Source organism: Oncorhynchus clarkii, chromosome 22 (assembly GCF_045791955.1).
Source record: "Oncorhynchus clarkii lewisi isolate Uvic-CL-2024 chromosome 22, UVic_Ocla_1.0, whole genome shotgun sequence".
NCBI lineage: Eukaryota > Metazoa > Chordata > Actinopteri > Salmoniformes > Salmonidae > Oncorhynchus > Oncorhynchus clarkii.
Genome location: NC_092168.1, coordinates 32,797,115 through 32,820,865, shown reverse-complemented (window position 1 = coordinate 32,820,865; position 23,751 = coordinate 32,797,115). Strand labels below are relative to the sequence as shown.

Here is a 23,751-nt window from a genome sequence, read left to right as displayed (position 1 = left end):
TCAGAAATCACTTATCAATATGCTCAGGTTCATGTCATTCAACTAAGGGATAGATAAAGTACATTTCAGTAATAAAGGGTAAATGAGTCTTACCTTTGACTTCTTGCTCAATGGTTGCTTCAATCTCTTCCTTCATATTGGTTACTGTAAAGGAAATGAAGAGTTGCTGTCAGCTAAGACAGTAATCTAAGATGATGATGGGTACCAATTCCCTTCCATTTTGGCTTCATTTCATCCTCTGTATGTGAGAGCCAAAACGTTTTTTTAAATTAAAGAAAAAGATACTGTACTGATCCATCTATACATTTTGAGAATGCTCATTTCAAGGAGCAATATTGGACTTAATGCTTAGCTCAGATGTCATTTCCTCGAAGTGACATCCTGCTGGACAAAGGTTATGCTAACTATTTTAACTCAAACTCTTTCATTGATTACAATCATATGACCATGTTTCCACTTTGATGGTACAAACAAAAAAAGCAGTTTGACAGTTGGATTCAACTCCAGATAGTATAGGCTACAACATGCACAGTCCACAGAGCTATCGCTGAGAGGGATTTCACAACCAAGGACAGAAAGGAGTGAGAAAGGAATGACAGAAGGAGAATGTACTACCTACTCAAGCTGCAAGGAGAGCAAGGAGTGACAGAAGAATGAAGCATCTAGGTATTAGAACTAAAGAAGTGACTAACACATTTATGCTATTCTATTGTAAATTGTGAGGTATAAATTGTGAGGTTAGGAAACAGAAATATGGGAAAGATAGGGTTCTTTCAAGAAGAAGGAAGTCGTTTGGATAGTTTAATAAGAGGTGTTGGTTGGTGGTGGTAAATAACAAGTTAACTTCTTCTTTGGTTACTGCAAGGGCTGCTGTGCACACCGCCTCTCCAGCATTATTTGTTGCTTTGCAAGTGTATTGTCCAGCATGCTCAGAGAAAGCAGCAACTATAATTAGTGTGGTGGTGTTTGTCATCTCATCAGAATGAAAAACAATATCTTTAGTAGGCTTAATTGGCTGCTGGTTATGATACCAGCTAATCTCTGGATTTGGCATGCTGGATACACAAGCATGAAACCTGGCCACTTCACCATGCTGAACCACGCAGCTTTCTATTGGGTGAATAAAAGTAGGGTAATATCCTCTGCGATTAAACAAACACATCATGGGAATCTTAGCCCTCTTCAAAACGTTGATACGATAACATAATCATATAAGGAATGCATTACATTTGTATGAATGGTGTACCTTTACAACTAGCTGACAACAAATGGTCTTCTGTTATGTCATAATTTCCCTTGACTTGCCGTTATTATCACACAAAAATGTAATGGTTACCTTCGACATTCAGTGCAGCTGAACTGGTGGCAACACCACCTTCATTCTTGACCTCACAATTGTAGACCCCCGCGTCCTCTGGGAACACTTCAATGAGCAGCAGACAGTGTTCATTCCCATCACGCAGGAACTTGCACTTGAAACCAGGGGAGAGAGCCTGGGAGTTCTTGTACCAGAACACCTGGGGCTGGGGGACGCCAGTCACTTCCACAGAGAAGCGAGCAGGTTTGCCGGACTCCACAGACAGGGGCTGCATGTGGTTAATGATCTGAGGTGGCTCGGGGACTAAATTAAAATGAAAACAATTATTACAAATAAATTGTATGAAGAAAGATGGAAGACTGAGGAATAAACCTTGGTCATCATCACTTTGATTCCAGCTGTTAAAAAATATCATGCTGTATCTATCCAGTCTATACTTGCTATGCTTCTTCTCTGGTAGGAGGGCACTGCTATGCCCTCTACAGGCAATGGCATGTAACTGCACAGTTACTACAGTAAAGGTATATCATGAAGTTTGACTTACTATTGACATGAAGTGTCACCACCCTCCTGTTCCTGCCAGCGATGAAGGTGTATTCTCCTGCATCACTTCTACAGGTCTCAGTGATGGTCAGACGATGAAGCTTTCTAATGCATGCATAGCTGAACCTCTGCTCAACGGAAAACTGGAGCTCAATGCCGTTCCTCAGCCAGCGACCTTCAATGTCATCCTTATTGACTTCAAACTCGAACGTTGTTCTTTGTTTCTCAACAACCTAGAAATTAATAATCATATCAATAATGTTTAAATGGATAAGAAAAAGGTTGTTTTTCTTTCTGTATATAAAAATGTGTGATATTTATATTCACCGTCATTTTGTTCTCAGCAGGTTCTGTAATGCAGACATCTTTGCCCTCCACGGTGAGATGAGCCTTTGACATGCTTGCACCAGCGATTACAGAGTACCCTCCGGCATCAGACATGCAGATGGACTGGATCATTAGACGGTGCAGGAATTCCTCAGTGGATACAGTGTATCTGTCAAGGCATTTAGAAATAACAGTTAGGATACAAATGAATAGTTAAGATTCGATCGAAGCAATTGTACACCAGAGGGAGTGCTAAACTACTTTTTTAGCACGGCTGTGCTGCGGTGATAAGTTCGAGGCGGATTCAAGTACCGTGAATCAGCACAACCTCGTGTGTACAATTGCTTTTCTACAATAGGTTACCAATGAAATAAAAAACGTTATTTTAATAAATGTATTCATAGGCTACTATTTCATCCCTCAACATAAATATAGGCCTTGTCCTGACACATGGTGGTTGCTGTTTTGTTGCCAGATAATATTTTTGTTCTGTATCTGTGGACGTGACACAGTTGTTCGTTTTAAAAGTTATGTTGCCACACTGGTTGGCAATGTTATTATCCCTGGCTATTAGCCAACTATGGCTAACAGTCAGGGCAAACAGGGAAGCTAAAATAACAGCAAAGTAGCTGTATTTGCATTTGTTTAAGCTGTTTTGGATACATCCATAACAATGAGCTTATGATGCGCGATTTCACCTGGCATAGAAAATGTGCTGTCTCGTCAGGACACTGTTCAGAGGAGCTACCCAACTACACAGCTAAAGCAATCACATCAAACTGAAGCTGGTAAGTCAGCAAAATAGCTACATTTCATGTCGTTTGACCTGTTTCTCTATTGACATTTCTTTTTTAATCTTTTTTCTGGATTTTTACCCCCTTTTTCTTCCCAATTTCGTGGTATCCAATTGTTTTTAGTAGCTACTATCTTGTCTCATCGCTACAACTCCCGTACGGGCTCGGGAGAGACGAAGGTTGAAAGTCATGCGTCCTCTGATACACAACCCAACCAAGCCGCACTGCTTCTTAACACAGCGCGCATCCAACCTGGAAGCCAACCGCACCAATGTGTCGGAGGAAACACCGTGCACCTGGCAACCTTGGTTAGCGCGCACTGCGCCCGGCCCGCCACAGGAGTCGCTGGTGTGCGATGAAACACGGATTTCCCTACCGGCCAACCCCTCCCTAACCCGGACGACGCTAGGCCAATTGTGCGTCGCCCCACGGACCTCCCGGTCGCGGCCGGATACGACAGAGCCTGGGCGCGAACCCAGTCTATTGACATTTCTTTGTATATATATCCATAAAAAATTATGGCGATTCATGACTGGCTGAGAAAAGATGTCTCTTCATTCTATTGGTTAGGTTGCCAGAGTGAAGTCTTGTAATTCTATATCTATGGACGCTACCCAGTCATTCGTTCTAAATGTTCTGTTGCCATGGTGGCTGACAAATCCCTTGCTTGCTAGCTAGCCAACCAAGGCTAACACAGTCACGTCAAACCGTGCAGCTAGAATAACACCAAATTAGCTGCATTTTGTTTGACTTGTTCTTCTATTGATATTTATTTGTATAGTATATCCATAAAAATTATGCTGATTCATGATTTTGACTGGCTGAGAAAAGATGTCAGTCTCCTCCGGACATGTTAATTGTCAATTGGAGAGCGGAGATCGAATGTCAATATTGAAACTATGTCAAGAGATAAACAGCAACGTTTGTACAACCCCCTGTAAAATATGCCTTTTAAAGGGGAGATCACGTTAATGAATTGTCTGGCTGACCTGATGAGGCTGTGGATGAGCAGGGATTTCTCAGATTAACAGAAAACAAGATTCCCATTTTTACGTCATAGGTTTACCCGTGCTAAACAGTTTTTTTAGTATGGTTTAGGACACGTCTCAACCAATCACAATGCCTGTTTTGTCCAACCCGTTGTAGAATATTATGATATCCATTACTATTTTTACCTGGTCTAATATTCCTGGTAATAAGACATACCTTTCGGAAATGTCCAGTTCCTGTCCATCTTTCATCCACGTCACCTGAGCATTAGGCTCAGAGATCTCACATTCAAAAGTGGCCCTCTTCTTCTCTGTGATCTTGATATCTTTGATATGTTTGGTGAATTCAATAATGCGAGCTAAAACACAAAGAGAGCACAGATATAAGACGTAAGTTTGTGAAATATCAAAGAAAACCTTGTTTTAGAAAATGTAAGAAAAAGAAGAACATACCATCAACATAAAGCTTTGCTGATGACGCAGCAGAACCAGCCACAAACTTGTACTCTGCACCATCACCAAAATGAACATTTCGGATGGTGAGAGAGTGAGTTAGGTGTTTGGTGCGGCTCTGACATCTGTCAGTGGAGCGAATCTCAACACCATTCTTCAGCCACTTGTAGGTGATGCCCTCATAGTTGACATTCACTTCAAATGTGATGGTGTCTTTCTCCTGTGCACTGAGATCTTTCAGCATGTTGGTGATCAAAATGGCTAAGGAAATAAGAAAAATGTTACGATCAATACTGACAAAATGATTGGGGATTACTTCCTTGATAATGAAGAGTGAATTTACCATTGATAGTCAAAGTGGCAGAGACTCTGTCATTTCCACAGACAAAGGTGTATTCTGCAGAGTCTTCACTGCCAGTGTTCATGATCTTGAGCTGGTGAAGTTTGCCCTGCACCACAATCCTGAACTTGTCACTCATTTCTATCTCCACTCCATTCTTCAGCCAGGTGGATGGGACATTGAAATGTGACACTTCGCATTCAAAAGTGGCCACCTGGGTCTCTGGGACTTCAATGTTCTTGATGGGTTTTGTGACACGCAGAGCTGGAAAAATCACATGAAATCAACATTTACGTAAAAGGTATCCATTGAGTATTCGTCGATCATATACCCAGTACTCTAGTCCATTCATCACAAACGCAATACCGACCTTCAACATGTAAAGATGCACTGCATTGCAGGTTTCCAACTACAGCAGTGTACTCTCCATGGCTGTTAGTCTTCACATTCTGGATGATCAGCTTGTGAGCTTTTCTCTCAGACAGAATTTTGATGTTTTCACTTGGTTTAAGCTCGACGTTATTGAACATCCACTTTATAGGGATGTCATCATGAGACAGGCTCAGCTCAAAAGAGGCAGTGGCATCCAATAGTGATGTCACATCTTTAGGCTTCTTAACAATCTTAATTGCTGAAAAAAAGATTGACAAGAGTCAAAAACCTCAAAGGGTAAGTAGAAACATCTCAAGTATAGATACATTTGTATACTTGATTGTATACATCAATTTGTGACAGTTCATATTTTAACTTACTCTCAATGTTCAATTTGGCATTAGCAGATAGTTTTCCAAGTTTGAATCCATAAACTGATTCATCACGTGTGTCGCAGTTCTTGATCTTCAAGGTGTGGATCATGCCATCAATTGTGATTTCATATTTCTCACTAGGGTGGATCTCTACACCATTCTTAATCCATTGTGAGTCCTTCACATTCTTGTGGCTGAGCTCGAGACTGAACTCTGCCTCCTGTGTCTCAGTGACAGTTTGGTTCGTCAGGGTTTTCTTGACTTTCACAGCTATGAAATCAAACATAAACATTACATAACAGCAGGCATATAGTAATCCTATGATAGCCATATATTAATGCCAGTTGAAAACAAACAAAACATTTCTGCTCAAAAGGTAACACCTACACTCAACCCTCAGGGTGGCTGTTGTCTTGGAGTTTGCAACCTGGTAAGTGTATTCACCGATGTCCTGGGGTCTAGTTATGGTAATAACAAGACGTCTGACAGCTCCATTTTTCACATGTTTGACATTGTCACTGAAGTCCACAGGTTGTCCATCCTTCAGCCACTTGCCCTCAGCAGTTGGGTTGGCCACGTCACACTCCAGCTCAGCTGTCTGAGACTCAGCCACAGTCACGTCCTGGAGTGGTCTGTTTATGGCACCACCTGGGAACATGGAGACACGGTTTAGTTTTATATAACAGGCTAAAAGTGAAAGTAGTAGTGAAAGGTGGAGTTATAATCATTAACATAATGGAAATAAGGAATTTTGGATGTTTTTAGACTTGGTCCCTTTCAGGCTATTTTTGTAAACTCAGTGCAGTTTGCTGAATATTTTGTGCAGTTTGAACACTCCAAAGGAACTCAGACCCCTCAAAGAGCCCCTGAAGCAATCCGAACTGAGAACATCTCGAGAGGTTGTCTGAGTTTGGTTCACTTGAATTCCGCTGTCTGGTTCCCTTTTTTAGGGCAATGTGAACACAAAGCTCCCCAGTTTAAAGCTAGGGGGCAGAATTTTCACTTTTGGATAAATAGCGTGCCCAATTTCAACTTCCTGCTACTCATGCCAACAATATAAGATATGCATATTATTCATAGATTTGGATAGAAAACACTCTGAAGTTTCTAAAACTGTTTGAATCATGTCTGTGAGTATAACATAACTTATGTAGCAGGCAAAACCCCGAGGACTAACTGTTCAGATGTTCACTATATTGTCTTTGCCATTGGATATTTAATAGGAACCTATTTTCAGTTCCTACCGCTTCCACACGATGTCGCCAGTCTTTGGAATATGGTTGAGGTTATTCCTTTGTGCTATGAAGAAGTAGGCCAACTCGGAACTGGGGACACTTTTGTGAGTTGCGCAAGACGTGAAAAGCAGTGCTGGTTTGTTTTCGTTCCTATATTGAATACAGATTGCCCCGTTTACAATTTGATCGATTATTAACGGTTAAAAATACCTAACGTTGTATTACAAAAGTAGTTTGAAATATTTTGGCAAAGTTTATAGGCAACTTTTGAAATATTTTGTAGTGAGCTGTTTATTTCTGGATCAAACGCGCTTTATAAATGGACATTTTCGATATATATGGACGGAATTAATCGAACAAAAGGACCAATTGTGATGTTTGTAGGACATATTGGAGTGCAAAGGTAATGCATCTTTTATATTTTATTTCAGCATTTTGTGTAGTGCCTGCTATGCTAGCTCCTTTGTTTACTGCTGGTGCAGATGGGTGCAGGCTATCAGATAATAGCTTCTTATGCTTTCGCCGAAAAGCATTTTTAAAATCTGACATGTTGGCTGGATTCACAATAAGTGTAACTTTAATTGAGTATCTTACATGTGTGATTTAATGAAAGTTTGAATTTTATAGCATTTTATTTGAATCTGGCGCTCTGCATTTCCCCCAGCAATTGGTCAGTTGAGACGCTAGCGTCTCCCCTATCCATAAGAGGTTATTAACTTGTCATTATTCCCGCACCACACACAGACTGCTGCAACACTGTTTCCCCTGCCATAAACACCACGCAATAGACTACTGCAACACCGTTTCCCCTGCCATAACCCCTCACAATGGTGCCACAAAAGAGAGAAGATGATGATGCGCAGGTTCGCGGAAAAAACATGCTTTTTTTTGGTTGATATTAATTAGCGATTAATATCCATCCAATATGGCGTAGCAGTCAGACGTCTGTTTGTCTTGTCCTGTCCAATGTATATATATTTTTTTCTTCGTATATATACTGTTCAAAAAAATAAAGGGAACACTTAAACAACACAATGTAACTCCAAGTCAATCACACTTCTGTGAAATCAAACTGTCCACTTAGGAAGCAACACTGATTGACAATACATTTCACATGCTGTTGTGCAAATGGAATAGACAACAGGTGGAAATTATAGGCAATTAGCAAGACACTAATAAAGGAGTGGTTCTGCAGGTGGTGACCACAGACCACTTCTTAGTTCCTATGCTTCCTGGCTGATGTTTTGGTCACTTTTTAATGCTGGCGGTGCTTTCACTCTAGTGGTAGCATGAGACGGAGTCTACAACCCACACAAGTGGCTCAGGTAGTGCAGCTCATCCAGGATGGCACATCAATGTGAGCTGTGGCAAGAAGGTTTGCTGTGTCTGTCAGCGTAGTGTCCAGAGCATGGAGGCGCTACCAGGAGACAGGCCAGTACATCAGGAGACGTGGAGGAGGCCGTAGGAGGGCAACAACTCAGCAGCAGGACCGCTACCTCCGCCTTTGTGCAAGGATGAGCAGGAGGAGCACTGCCAGAGCCCTGCAAAATGACCTCCAGCAGGCCACAAATGTGCATGTGTCTGCTCAAACGGTCAGAAACAGACTCCATGAGGGTGGTATGAGGGCCCGACATCCACAGGTGGGTGGATCTGCTATTTTTTTCACTTTAGAACTGGAACCCCCATCAGAAGCTAGCCAGCTAACTAGCTACTAGCTAGTAGTCAGTTAGCCACTGCTAGCAGTCATTACCGTTAACTCGGACATCAGCCAGCCTCAGCCCGATCAATTCCTGACAGTCTGCACAGCGCGATATCAACCTAGAGCATATCGGACTGCTTTTTTTCTACCACATCTCTTCATCTCCAGATTCCTACCGCAAGCTCTGAACCTTTTCACAGCTAGCTAGCTGCTATCATGGCTAGTGGCTACTCCTGGCTAACGTCTCTGTCCCGAAGCAAGCACCAGTTAGCCTGGAGCTAGCCTCGAGCTCGGCCCATCTCCCGGCTAGCTGAAGAGGTCCATCAGCCAATTCTTGGGCAACAATACCTATTTAGCCAATTGGCCTGGACCCTTTTACTGCCGACACGGAGCCCCGCCGATCCATTACGACTGGTCTGTCGACGTAACCGTCCGAGGGGGTTTCAACAGGCTCTTTCGTTGCGACATCCCCCGAAGGCCCTTCTGCTAGCCTGCTAGCCCCGGCCCGCTAGCTGTCTGAATTGCCGTGTCTCCAGCTCGCCTAGCTACTCACTGGACCCTATGAAAACTCAGCTAGAACACTTGGTTAGACTGTAAACTCTCCTTCCAGAGGAGCATCTCCAATCCAGAATTAAATCTAGAATCGGCTTCCTATTTCGCAACAAAGCCTCCTTCACTCATGCTGTAAAACATACCCTTGTAAAACTCACTGTCCTACCGATCCTTGACTTTGGCGATGTCATTTACAAAATAGTCTCCAACACTCTACTCAGCAAATTGGATGTAGTCTATCACAGTGCCATCCGTTTTGTCACCAAAGCCCCATATACTACCCACCACTGCGACCTGTATGCTCTCGTTGCCTGGCCCTCACTACATATTCATCGCCAAACCCACTGGCTCCAGGTCATCTATAAGTCTATGCTAGATAAAGCCCCGCCTTGTCTCAGCTCACTGGTCACCATAGCAACACCCACCCGTATATTTCACTGGTCACCCCCAAAGACAACACTTCCTTTGGCCGCCTTTCCTTCCAGTTCTCTGCTGCCAATGACTGGAACAAATTGCAAAAATCACTGAAGCTGGAGTCTTATATCTCCCTCTCTAACTTTAAGCATCAGCTGTCAGAGCAGCTTACCGATCACTGTACATGTAGACCCAACTACCTCATCCCCATATTGTTACTTATCCTCTTGCTCTGTTGCACCCCAGTATCTCTACTTGCACATCATCATCTGCACATCTATCACTCCAGTGTTAATGCTAAATTGTAATTATTTCTTCTCCATGGCCTATTTATTGCCTTACCTCCCTAATCTTCTATATTTGCACACACTGTACATAGATTTTTCTATTGTGTTATTGACTGTATGTTTATTTATTCCATGTGTAACTCTGTGTTGTTGTTTTTGTCACACTGCTTTGCTTTATCTTGGCCAGGTCACAGTTGTAAATGAAAACTTGTTCTCAACTGGCTTACCTGGTTTAATAATGGTGAAAAAGAAAGAAAAGCGATTGTCAAGGATGCACAGAATTTCCTAAATATGTGTGGTATTTTTAGTTCAGAATATTTGTTTGCAATATGTGACCTATAGGCTAAGAGAGCTTCATAAACTGTTTATTTGATTGTGGGGGTTGAATAGTGTGAGAAGACATCAACATATTTGTTGAGAATCACAACAGGGTACAAAATCAATTCTTCTTCTTAAAGGGTTAGTAGCTTACATTGGGTGTACAATTGTAAATCACAGCATTATTTCATCTGCATTTATTCTGCTGCTATTTATTATGTTATCAATAATATTTACATGGTAATAGTATCTATCTTCTGATTACAATTATTATGTCTTATTTTTTAACTAGTTATTTTGTAACTAAATGCAATATATTAGCTTCCAAAATGTATCTAGCTGTACGATAGCACATTCTGATGGAATGGCTTTTCCTGCACTTAGTAAAAACCTAGAGTGCATTGAAGGAATGTTGGCATGTTTTACTCCAGAGATCACTTTATTAAAGAGGACTGAGATTGGTTCTTTTAAAAATTACTATATGTGAAAACACTCTAATCGTTTCCAACTCAGCAGACAACTTTGAGTCAGAGCAGTGGAAATCAATGGATCTTTTCAGAAGGAGTTTATGTACAATATCATGAAGACGTTAAACATACCTGACACAGTAATCTTTGCTCTGGATGTTTGTTCACCAGCAGCGAATGTGTATTGCCCATCTTCATCCTTCATGATGTTAATGACAGTCAGGCTGTAATTCTTGCCCTTGGCCTCAATCTTGTGCTTTGGACCAGCTTTGAGTTCTTGTTTCTTGAATGTCCACACAGCGGCAATGCCAGGGTGGGAAACCTCGACTTTAAATGTTATATTCTGGGTCTCTGTGCAAACTTGATCCTCCATATGCTTCACGATATGAATTTCTGTAAAATAACAAAATAAGTTGAATAGGGTCTGTATAAATGGGGTCTGAATGAACTTGCAACACACACAGTAAAAAAACATACTTTCAATAGTCAGTTTACAGCTAGAGTCAGCTTTGCCAACACATAGCTTGTAGGTTCCTTCATCAGTGGCAAAGGTCCTGTGGAATACCAGGTGCTGTTTGGATCCCTTTGCAAGCATCTGGATTCTCTCGCTGGGCATCACAAGCTTGTCATTGTGGAACCATTTCACAGAGGTAACATCAGCAGCAGAGATTTCAGTCTCAATAACAGCCTTGGTGCCCTCAACTGCGTTAACATCCGTGAGTGGGCTCAAAATTTCAACCGCTGTAAAACAGGGAAAAAATATAATTAAAAAAATCTGGTGATTCACAATATAATTATACCAATATGAATATAGTCAAACTGATAAAAGTTGCTTACTTTGAATGTTCAACTTCCCAGAGGTTGCGATATCCTGAGTTGGGACAAAGAATGAGTATGTTGCAGCATCATCTCTGCTCACATTTTCAACAAGCAGCTTGTGGACCAGTTTGTCGATAACGATGTGGATGCGATCTGTAGCGGAGATTGCTTGGCCATTCTTCATCCATGTTCCCTCAACGTTTTCCTGAGAGAATCGCACTTCTAATTGAGCAATGTCACCCTCGCAGATTGTCAGGTCAGTGAGGGGTTGCATCAGTGTCACAGGGCGCACTGAAGGAACAGACATTGACATTGTTACGCTGTTCATCCCATCTTTTCAACAGTAATGGTTGTCTTGAGAATAAGAGAAGAAGCTAACCACTCTAATAACAAAGTCACAACTCACGTTTCATCTTCAGCGAGGCACTGGTCTGCATATCGTACATTTTGAATGTATATTTTCCCTGATCTTCTTTCTTGATGTCTTTGACAGACAAGGTATGGCGTCCACGACAGGAGGAGGTAACATATTTGCTGCTGGGCGTGATTTCCTTGTCATTGAAGTACCATGTACCTTCAGCATCCTCTCGAGACAATTCTACCTCAAACTCCCCAGAGTAGGTCTCAGGCACTTCAATGTTCTCCAGCCTCTTCACGATTGACAGTGAAGCACCTGCACGATAGGAACATTTTAAGTTAAACAGTTTCAGAGTTACTGTTCTATAATTAACGTATTCCAACGTCCCTATTTTCACAGTTGAAAATAACTGTTGAAGTCCGTGAAAGTGATATAGTATAGTAAGAAAAACTGCCAACCTTCCACATTGAGTCTGGCAGTGGTCCTGATGTGGTCATCTTCAACAACAGCACAACTGTATTCTGCATCGTCCTTCATGTTGATGGTCAGTACAGAAAGGAAATTAACCTTTCTGTCTGAGTGCATCCTGTATTTGTCTCCAGAGAAAATCTCTGCATTGTTCTTCAGCCATTTGACTTTGACAAAAGGCTCACTGGTCTCACACTCAAAGGTCACCATGGTGTCCTTCTCTTTAGCTTCCACATCCTCTAGTTGTTGAGCGAAGGTAATAACTGTCGTGGTTAAAGTGAAACAAAGGAAAGACACATTTAATATGATTTTTTAAGGTAAACAGAACAGTTTTCTATGTTTCTTTATGCAAAATTACATACAACTTTTAACTATTTGTAGAATACAAGCTTCATATGCATTGAAATAGATAATTTACCTTGCACCAGCAGGAATGCCTGGCTTGAAGCCTCTCCAGCAATGTTTATGGCTTTGACCATGATGCTAGCAGAGTCTTCTGCTGTGACATCTCTGACCACTAATTCACATACGTGGTCTTCAGGCCAGAACCAGTAAATACGATCTGTCTTCTCCAGTATGATTCCATTCTTGAACCACTGGCACTCAGGTTCCGGTTTGCCAACAACTCTGACTCTGAAGCGAACTTCCTCGGTCTGAGACACGGTCTGGCTTGCAATGCGTTCCAAGATCTTTGGAGCTTCCATGCTGGGAGAGAGCTGTACTTTCTCTGGTTTGATTGTGGGGATGGTGAGTTTTCCCTCCTCCAAGTCTTTCTTGTTCTTAGCCTCAGACAACAGTTTCTGATGGTGAAGCAGTTCTTCCTTCCTCTTCCTAAGCATGTCCTCATAGGACTCATCCTTTCTTCTGGACTTGAGCTCCAAAGCAGTGATGGCTTCATAATAACCTTCCTCTGTCCTGCGCTTAAATTTACTCTTCAACTCGTCTGTCTCCTCTGTGGACTTCTCATGGATGACTCTTTCAGTCTTCCTCAGTTTGACAACTTCCTTTGGCTGGGCATCAGCAGGTCTGTCAACCTTCACAACTTCAAAGCTAATTCTTCCATGTTCAGTAGTGTCATGTGCCTTTGGTTCAGGAATGCGACGGAGAACAGATCTGAAGTCCTCTTTCTGTGTGATCTCTATCTTCACCAGATGCTCAGCTGTGCCCTCAGGGTTCTCTGCTACCACTTTGACATATCCTGCATCATATAACTTGATATCGATAATCTCAAGATAGTAAATGCCATCATAGCGAAGTCTCATTCTCTTGCTCTTGCGAATGAGCTGCTCATTGAGGTACCAGTTGACCTTAGGTGTAGGATAACCAATCACTCTGCAACGGAATCTTGCAATGTCACCTTCCAACACTCTTGCTGGCTCGGGAAGAAGGACAATTTCAGGCTTTGACTTCTCTGAATACTCATCTGCAGTGACTCCAGAAGGACCTCCTTCGTGAGCCATGCGCTCCATCTCATCAATTCTGTATATTTCCCTCTTGCCCTCCTCAACAAGGCTCTTCTCATCCTTTACAATGAGTGTAGCTGAGGTCTGGTCAACTCCAAATTTGTTAGTGGCTCTGCAGGTGATAACACCACTGTCTCTGGCATAGGCAACTTCAAAGTCAAGACTACAGTAGCCAAATTCATTAACCATGCGCAATCTGTTAGCAGCTGCAAGGGGTTTGCCATCAAGTAACCACTCAACAACCATAGTGGGATCACCAATAGGGGTCAGTCTGCATTCAAAGTGGACAGCACCAGAATGCTTCAGCCTGACGGAAGTCAGCTTCTTCTTAAACTGCGGTTTCTGCTGCTTGACCTTGTCATATAGGTCAGCCTCCTCCCACTGCTCTTGGCCATAACGTAGATGCAGAGATTCCAACTCTGGAGCTGCAATTTCCTTGGCCTTGTAGGTTCCCTTGGTGATAATGAGTCTCCTCTCCGGTGCAGGTGCAGCAACATCCACTTCAATGTTGACCCTGCAGCGAGTGGTATCTCTTCCAGCTTTGTTAATGGCTGTGGCTGTGTACCAGGCACTATCAGAACTCACAGATTGTGGGATATAGAATTTGGCTTGTCCCTTGAGGCCCTCAATCCTACAACAGACATCAATCAATGTTAGTAAATCAGTACAGCCTTGTAATATAAAGATAGTAACAATATACATGTCTTAAGGACTGGAGAGGTATTTGGTGCACATGATGTATATCATAGGCATGTGCACATTGAGATAGCAGGTGGGGCAAATCACATACTTAATATTTGGGTGCTTCTGTGGGGAGATGATGTCACTGTTTTTCAGCCAAACAATGTCAGGCAGGGGGTTTCCGATGGCTTTGACAGCCAACTCAACCAGAGTGCCTTTCTTGACACTGACGTTCTTCAGCTTCTCAATAAACTGGGGTCTGACCAGGTTCTCTTTGGCTGTACATGGAGAAACACACATGAGAACAATGCTATCATTCAACAATGGTTCAGTGCATTCGGAAATGATTCACACCCCTTGACTTTTTCTACATTTTGTTTTGTTTATTTTTTTTCTGATCAATCTACACAAATTATCCCATTGTGACAAAGCAAAAACAGTTTTTTATAAATGTTTGCACATTTATAAAAAAAAACTACAACTGAAATATCACATTTACATAAGTATTCAGAACATTTCCTCAGTACTTTGTTGAATCAGCCTACAGCCTCAAGCTTTCTTAGGTATGACACTATAACCTTGGCAGACCTGCATTTGGAGAGTTTCTCCCATTCATTTCTGCAGATCCTCTCAAGCTTTGTCAGGTTGGATGGGGAGTGACGCTGCACACCTATTTCCAGGTCTCTGCAGAGATGTTCGATCGGGTTCAAGTTCGGGCTCTGGCTGGGCCACTCAAGGAAGCCACTCCTGCGTTGTCTTGGCTGTGTGCTTAGGGCCGTTGTCCTGTTGGAAGGTGAACCTTCACCCCAATCTGAGGTCCTGAGTACTCTGGAGCAAGTTTTCATCAAGGATCTCTCTGTACTTTGCTCCGTTTATCTTTCCCTCTATCCTGACTAGTCTCCCAGTCGCTGCAGCTGAAAAACATCCCCACAGCATGATGCTGTCACCACCATGCTTCACCGTAGGGATGGTGCCAGGTTTCCTCCAGACGTAACGCTTGGCATTCAGGCCAAAGAGTTCAATCTTGGTTACATCAGAACAGAGAATCTTCTTTCTCATGGTCTGAGAGTCTTTAGGTGTCTTTTGGCAAACTCCAAGTAGGCTGTCATGTGCCTTTTACTGAGGAGTGGCTTCTGTCTGGCCACTCTACCATAAAGGCCTGATTGGTGGAGTGGAGCAGAGATGGTTGTCCTTCTGGAAAATTCTCCCATCTTCATAGAGGAACTTTGGAGCCATGTCAGAGCGACTATCGAGTTTTTGGTAACGTCCCTGACCAAGGCCCTTCTCCACCGATTGCTCAGTTTGGCCGGGTGGCCAGCTCTAGGAAGAGTCTTGGTGGTTCCAAACTTCTTCCATTTGAGATTGATGGAGACTACTGTGTCCTTGGGGACCTTCAATGCTGCAGACATTTTTTGGTACCCTTCCCCAGATCTGTGCCTTGACACAATCCTGTCTCAGAGCTCTACAGACAAATCCTTGGTCTTTGCTATGACATGCACTGTCAACTGTGGGACCTTATATAAACAGGTGTGTCTTTCCAAATCATGTCCAATCAGTTGAATTTACCACAGGTGGACTCCAGTAAAGTTGTAGAAACATCTCAAGGATGTCTCACAGCAAAATGTCTGAATACTTAACTTTTTTTTTTATACATTTACAATAAATTCTAAAAACCTGTTTTCGCTTTGTCATTATGGGGTATTGTGTGTAAATTGATGAGGAAAATGTCTTATTTATTCGATTTTAGAATAAGGCTGTAATGTAAGAGAATGTGGAAAAAGTCAAGGGATCTGAATTCTTTCCGAATGCACTGTATATGACAGGGCTTTTCAATTCTGCCCCTGGATGGCTGCAAGGAGAGTATGAAAAACAGAAGTGTTTCGACCCTCCAGGACCTACATTGAAAAGCCCTGGTTTATTATGTATCAATACAAAAACGGACAATCATTCTTTTGCTTTAAAATGAGGAATGAGTATACCAGATACAATACAAAGATCTTACCATCAACTGTAAGTGTTATGGACACAGAGCTTTTTCCAGCTCTGTTTTGGGCAACTACCGTCCACTCTCCAGAGTCATGGGGCATGGCTGGAACCACAATCAGTGACTGAGTTCCATCTTCCTTCACCACTATCTTGTGGGTGTAATCATTGACAACTTGGTGTCCTGAAAAGAACAAAGAAAGGAATAATAGTTTTAATATTTTTTTAATAAAACATATCCTAGACGATGTATCATGTTTTCACATCACTTACCATTGTGGAACCAGAAAGTGTCAGGCATGGGTCTACCAACTACTTTCAGGTCAAATCTGGCAGTCTGCCCTTCAGCACACTTGAATGACTGTGGCTTCAAGACAAACACAGGCTTGTACAGTCTCTCCAGCTGACTCTCATCAGTGTCATCAAGCCTGCTTGCAGGAGAGCGGGCAGGAGAGCGGCTTGTAGAGCGTCCGGGAGAACGCCCGGGAGAGCAGCTTGTAGAGCGTCCGGGAGAACGACTCAGAGATCTTGGGGACTGAGACCTGAGCAAATAAATACCAAAATCAGTGATACTTGGCATGTTTTTATGATGTTAAAACAAATATACATTAAAATACATTTGGTAATAAAAATCTCACCTAATTCTCTGCATTGCCTGAGGTTCAGGTGTGTAACGCTGAGCTACTGCAACGGCAGTGGGCTCCACATACAGTTTCCCAGAGCTTACAGAATTTCCCTTCATGTTGCTGGCAAATGCTGTGTAAACACCTTCATCTTCCGGCAGCACCACAGGAAGACGCAGGCTGGCTCTACCATCCTGAAGACTCTCCATCTGGTAACGGCCGCCATGATGGATACGCTTGCCATCTTTGTACCATACGATCTTTTGAGAGACAAGAAAAACTTGATGACCATATAAAATATACAACATTTTAAATGAAGTGGAATGGACACTTTGTATCAAATAAAAATACATGGTTTCTTTACTACCTTGGGTAGTGGAGTTCCTGCCATTTTGCAGTGGAAAGTAACACCCATTCCTTCCATGATGCTGTAGTTTTTAACTGGAGTGGCAAAGGCTGACTGTACAGCCTCACGGTCTGCACAAGTCACCATCTCTTCCCGATCCTCAGTCACAATTTGTTGGTAGGTAATCTGCAGGATGCGGATCTCAATCTCGTGGATAATCCTCTCCTCAAATGAAGAAATCTGGAGTTCCTGTAAAAACACATTGGAATAAAGCATGTCTTGTCTCAAAACAAGTGGCTGAGAACAAATCAAATACGATAACGTCACAATGATAGCGCACTGCTAGCCTGGGTACCAGTCGATTTGTGCTAACATTCCACTCATTGTACTCCGTGTCAAACAGATTGGTACCCAGGTTAGAGTGTAGTTTTTTTATACATCCAAATACCTGAGTTCTAACAAAGCTTTGCATCTGTGCCATTCTCTGGATGTACTTCTGGTCGTCATATTCGCTCACAACAACAGGGGAAACATTCGCCTGCACCGTAGTCACTTCAGTATTATAGGTCATTTCATGTTTCTTTATGTATTCTTCATATTCCCCTGTAAACAAAATATACAATGTATAAACTAAAGTTAAGACAGGCCCAGATATAGTTGGTTTCACAGGCCCAGATATAGTTGGTTTCACAGGCCCAGATATAGAAAATGTGTGTGTCCCAAATTGCACCCTATTCCCTATGTAAATGCACTACTTTTGACCAAGGACCATAGGGCTCTGGTCAAAAGTAGTGCACTACAGTTTGTAAGGAACAGAGTGCCATTTAGGATGCATCATATTACTGGATTTGTAGTCCATGTGATTAAACAACATTCTGATTAAAGAGACTGACCTTCCTCCAGCAAACTGGCAGAGGCAGACTCTTCTCCAAGCTGGTTCCTGGCTACGATGGAGTACTCTCCAGCATCATCAGCAAACGTCATGGAGATCTCCAATTTACACACTCCACTCTCCTTATTGTAGTGCACTTTATATCTAATGGATGAATAAGTAATATATTGTAAACAGTACAATCAATTATCAATTCACTCTTACAAATGCATAATAGAGATTCATTGAAAATGTGTCACAAGTAGGCTACCTGTATCCTGTAGTAAGGGGCACTCCAGTCTTCTTCCAGATAATGTTGGGCTTGTGGCTGCCTCCGATCTGGCACTCAAAGACAACTCTTCCACCCTCCACCAACTTCTGCACAGTTGGCTTCTTGACAAAGAAGGGAGCGACAGCATCTGCAGTATCTACTGGTGATCCTGTGGTGGTGACATTCACCTCCGACATGGTCTCCTCCTTTGCTTCAACAGCAAAGCTAGAAGGACATTGGAAATATACAGTAATTAGGGCAAATGTATCTCAAAAAGTGCCTGAAATAAGATTAGATTTACGATGACCTTACAGTCGAAACATTAAAACGTTGAGCATAAAAGAACCTTGAAAATGTGTTATTTTTGAGTGAGGACCCTCTACTAATGAATCTGAAATAGGATTACTCCAACTTCTTTCATCCTCATTAGAAAAACTCAAACAGGGAAGATTCACTATGATCTGCTGGCAATTGATTTCATAATGTATGATGAGCAGCATAGAATTATTATGTTTTCCCTTGTCAACATCTAGCACACAATACATAATTATACCTGCCAAGAGTTTGCAAATGTAGTGGTAGAAAATAGTTGGCACTCACTGTTTCTCTTTAGTTGTAAAGTCAAACATAGTGACAGTTCTCTGCTCTGTCATCGTTTCCTGCTGTGTCATCTCTTGTGTCATCTCTTCCCTGGTCTCAATCTCCTCAGTTACTAGAAGAAAGAAATGTATACAAGTATTAGCACATTCATAAACCAATACACCCAATTAACCATTTGGCAGTACAGTATTCAACCTCAACAGTAAGTAGTCATTGTAGACAGGAATGTAAAAAACAAAACTGCCTGTTTACCTTTGACAAGCAGGTAGCAGGATGTACTGATGGTTCCAGCCTCGCTAGTAGCAGTGCAAGTGAAGCGACCGCTGTCTTCTACGAAGGCCTCGCGGATGACCAGACGGGCACATTTACTCTCATAAGTGATCTGGAAGTCAATGGAGCTCTCAATTCTGTAGTCCTCTCTGAACCACATGATGCCAGGGGCAGGGTGACCAGTGATCTGACATTCCAGAGTCACAGATTCACCCTCAGTCACAGTCACGTTCTTCAAGCCCTGAAAAAAAATATTTTTTAAATATATTACAAAATATTGACATAGATGACATAGATTAAGTTAGAAATGATGCTTGAATAGACAACAATAATGTATATATAACCTGAAATAAAGCCACTAGAGAAATACTTACAGCTACAAGAGTAGGTGGCACAACTGGCTCTTCTGCATGGGATGGGACTGCTGAAGCCTCAACAATCTGTTAAAATGCATATAAGTTACAAAAAGTCACAAACAGTACAGTATCTGAACTATGACTTTAGGAGTGGTGAAACATGGGTGAAATGGACGCAAGTTAAGAATTAATCCTAGAAAGAAGAAGAGTTGTGACAACAGGTTGGAAACAGATAAATGAAGAGGAAGAAGAGGAGAGCAAGCTAGGTGTTCTTTATGAAGCAAATGGATTCTGAAACAAAGGGGACGTAGCGTGGCTTCAGCGTTATGGTGAAGAGGAGGTTTACCAATACCAATCAGTGAGGTGAGACTCCACACAGTGTTATTTTAGAGGGCACAACACTCCAGACTACAAACCTTTGTTTCCAAAGTCTTATACATTTGCTCCATTCCCCCTGTAAACCTAGCGCCTATCTCAGTCTGTAACTGATTGTCGAAATCATCTTTTGAGCAACATGTGCAGAGGTAGAGGATAACTCTTTCTGCAGTGTGGCAATAGCAGAACCTGCTACTGAAACCTGATCAACCCAAGGAGAATACCATTATCATCACGAATCAGAACAAAGCATTAAGATATTGCCTGCTTTGTTTAGCAATATTAAGGACGATCACTTAAAAATATAATATGGAATGGATAACGATGTACAGTATACGGATGAAGTGAGCATTCGGATAAAAAACAGAAATACCTTATTTACATAAGTATTCAGACCCTTTGCTATGAGACTCAAAATCTATCTCCATTGATCATCCTTGAGATGTTTCTACAACTTGGTGTCCACCTGTGGTAAATTCAACTGATTGGATGTGATTTGGAAAGGCACACACCTGTCTACATGAGGTCCCACAGTTGACAGTGCACATCAGAGCAAAAAACAAGCCATGAGGTCAAGGGAACCGCCGTAAAGCTCCAAGAAAAGATTGTAACGAGGCACAGATCTGGGGAAGGGTACCAAAAAATGTCTCCAGCATTGAAAGGTCCCCAAGAACACAGTGGCCTCCATCATTCTTAAATGGAAGAAGTTTGGCACCACCACGACTCTTCCTAGAGCTGGCTACCCGGCCAAACTGAGCAATCGGGGGAGGGCCTTGGTCAGGGAGGTGACCAAGAACCCGATGGTGACTCTGACAGAGCTCCAGAGTTTCTCTGTGGAGATGGGAGAACCTTCCAGAAGGACAACCATCTCTGCAGCACTCCACTAATCAGGTCTTTATGGTAGAGTGGCCAGATGGAAGACACTCCTTAGTAAAAAGCACATGACAGCCCACTTGGAGTTTGCCAAAAGGTCCCTAAAGACTCTCAGTCCATGAGAAACAAGATTATCTGTTCTGATGAAACCAAGATTGAACTCTTTAGCCTGAATGCCAAGCGTCACGTCCGGGGGAAACCTGGCACCATCCCTACCGTGATCGTGGTAGTGGCAGCATCATGTTGTGGGGATGTACAGTCGTGGCCAAAAGTTTTGAGAATGACACAAATATTCATTTCCACAAAGTTTGCTGCTTCAGTGTCTTTAGATATTTCTGTCAGATGTTACTATGGAATACTGAAGTATAATTACAAGCATTTCATAAGTGTCAAAGGCTTTTATTGACAATTACATGAAGTTGATGCAGAGTCAATATTTGCAGTGTTGACCCTTCTTTTTCAAGACCTCTGCAATCCGCCCTGGCATGCTGTCAATTAACTTCTGGACTGATGGCAGCCCATTCTTGCATAATCAATGCTTGGAGTTTGTCAGAATTTGTGGGTTTTTGTTTGTCCACTCGCCTCTTGAGGATTGACCACAAGTTCTCAATGGGATTAAGGTCTGGGGAGTTTCCTGGCCATGGACCCAAAATATTGATGTTTTGTTCCCCAAGCCACTTAGTTATCAATTTTGCCTTATGGCAAGGTGCTCCATCATGCTGGAAAAGGCATTGTTCGTCACCAAACTGGTCCTGGATGGTTGCGAGAAGTTGCTCTCTGAGGATATGTTGGTACCATTCTTTATTCATGGATGTGTTCTTAGGCAAAACTGTGAGTGAGCCCACTTCCTTGGCTGAGAAGCAACCCCACACATTAATGGTTTCAGGATGCTTTACTGTTGGCATGACACGGGACTGATGGTAGCGCTCACCTTGTCTTCTCCGGACAAGCTTTTTTCCAGATTCCCCAAACAATAGAAAAAAGGATTCATAAAAGAAAATGACTTTACCCCAGTCCTCAGCAGTCCAATCCCTGTACCTTTTGCAGAATATCAGTCTGTCCCTGATGTTTTTCCTGGAGAGAAGTGACTTCTTTGCCACTCCAAAAGTCTTCGCCTCACTGTGCGTGCTGACATAATGTCAGCTGGTCCTTTTGTGGCAGTGGAAATGTGTTTTTGGGGATTCAGTTCATTTGCATGGCAAAGAGGGACTTTGCAATTAATTTTAATTAATTTGATCACTTTTCATATCATTCTGGAGTATATGCAAATTGCCATCATACAAACTGAGGCAGCAGACTTTGTGAAAATTAATATTTGTGTCATTCTCAAAACTTTTGGCCACAACTTTATTTCAGAGGCAGGGACTGGGAGACTAGTCAGGATCGAGGGAAAGATGAAGGGAGCAAAGTACAGAAAGATCCTTGATGAAAACCTGCTCCAGAGCTCTCAGGACCAATCGAACATCTCTGTAGAGACCTGAAAATGTAGAGACCCCATCCTACCTGGCAGAGCTTGAGGGGATCTGCAGGGAAGAATGGGAGAAACTCCCCAAATACAGGTGTGCCAAGCATTTGGCGTCATACCTAAGAAGACAAGGCTGTAATCGCTGCGAAATGTGTTTCAACAAAGTACTGAGTAAAGGGTCTGAATACTTATGTAAATGTGATATTTCATTTGTTTATTTTGTATAAATTTGCAAAAATTTCTAAAAACTTGTTTTTGCTTTTTCATTATGGGTATTGTGTGTAGATTGATGATGGGGAAAAAAACAATTTAATACATTTTAGAATAAGGCTGTAACGAAACAAAATGTGGAAAAAGTCTAAACTTTCTGAATGCACTGTATACTAACTGAAGCACTACAACAATTGTATACCACTGAGTGCCTGATTTGACCTATGCTTACCTCATAGCTATGGTCAGGTTTAGGAACCATAACTTTTGAAACTGTGAAATGTGGAATAGGGGATGGTGCAGGGACAGCATCCACGTGGGCGATAGTAGTTTCTGTACTTCTTTGTATCTAAAGTAACCAACAGAGTGTGGATAGAGTGAGGACAATAAACTCAATGCAGAAATTAGAATAACAAGCAGGACATTACATATAATGTTATCGGAGAAAACTTGGCAATAAGCATCTTTTCATAATAAAAAGATAGCAAACCTGGGTTACATGAATACTCTGGTCATCAGCTGTTGTTTGAATTGCCATTGGTGGTATCATTGGTATATGCACAGCCTCAGTTGTCACTGTGACTTGTTGCTCAGTGGTAGACAGCATTGACTGCTGTTTTAAATCAGATTCATAAGTTTCCTCTCCAGCATGACCCCTCTCTCCATGCATTGGCTTCCGAATGCGTGCTTGGTCAACAGCAGCAACAACTGTAGCCTTTGCCTCCGCTTTTTTCCCACCCTCAACCTTTGAGACAACAAGCAGTGAATGTCATCTAGCACATAGATAGCATACACATCATCCATAGCAGCAGTCACTTCAACAGCAAACAGATTCACATTCTGATTACAAACACTCTGGACAAACTCCACACCCAAGTCTTGATGTGCATTACCTGGTAATAACATGTCATCGTTAAAGCATGGAATTGTGTTAGTTTGAGTAGGTTGTGTAATGTTGAAAATGAATCATGCAGGTGCACAATAGAATTACCAAGGATCTGCTCAACAGACTTGTGTGCCCTCGGACACGTGCTAAACAGATTTGAGACTAAAATTGCCTCTTCTAATCGGTATGTTCAAAATACGTACCTAAATCACTGCCTTAAGTGCAGAGAAAATGGGTTCATGCAGTGACTTCAATTTAAATAGTGCCAACATACTGTATAGTTGATGTGAGCGATTTGGGAAAGTACTCAGAGAAGTAAACAAAACAATACAGTACGTGCAATCTTTAAGC

General features: G+C 42.1%; 1 pseudogene; it reads right to left on the bottom strand.

Moving 5' to 3' along the window:
- The window catches only part of LOC139380802 (titin-like), a 172,754-nt pseudogene that overhangs the window by 141,061 nt on the left and 7,942 nt on the right, over positions 1-23,751 (bottom strand).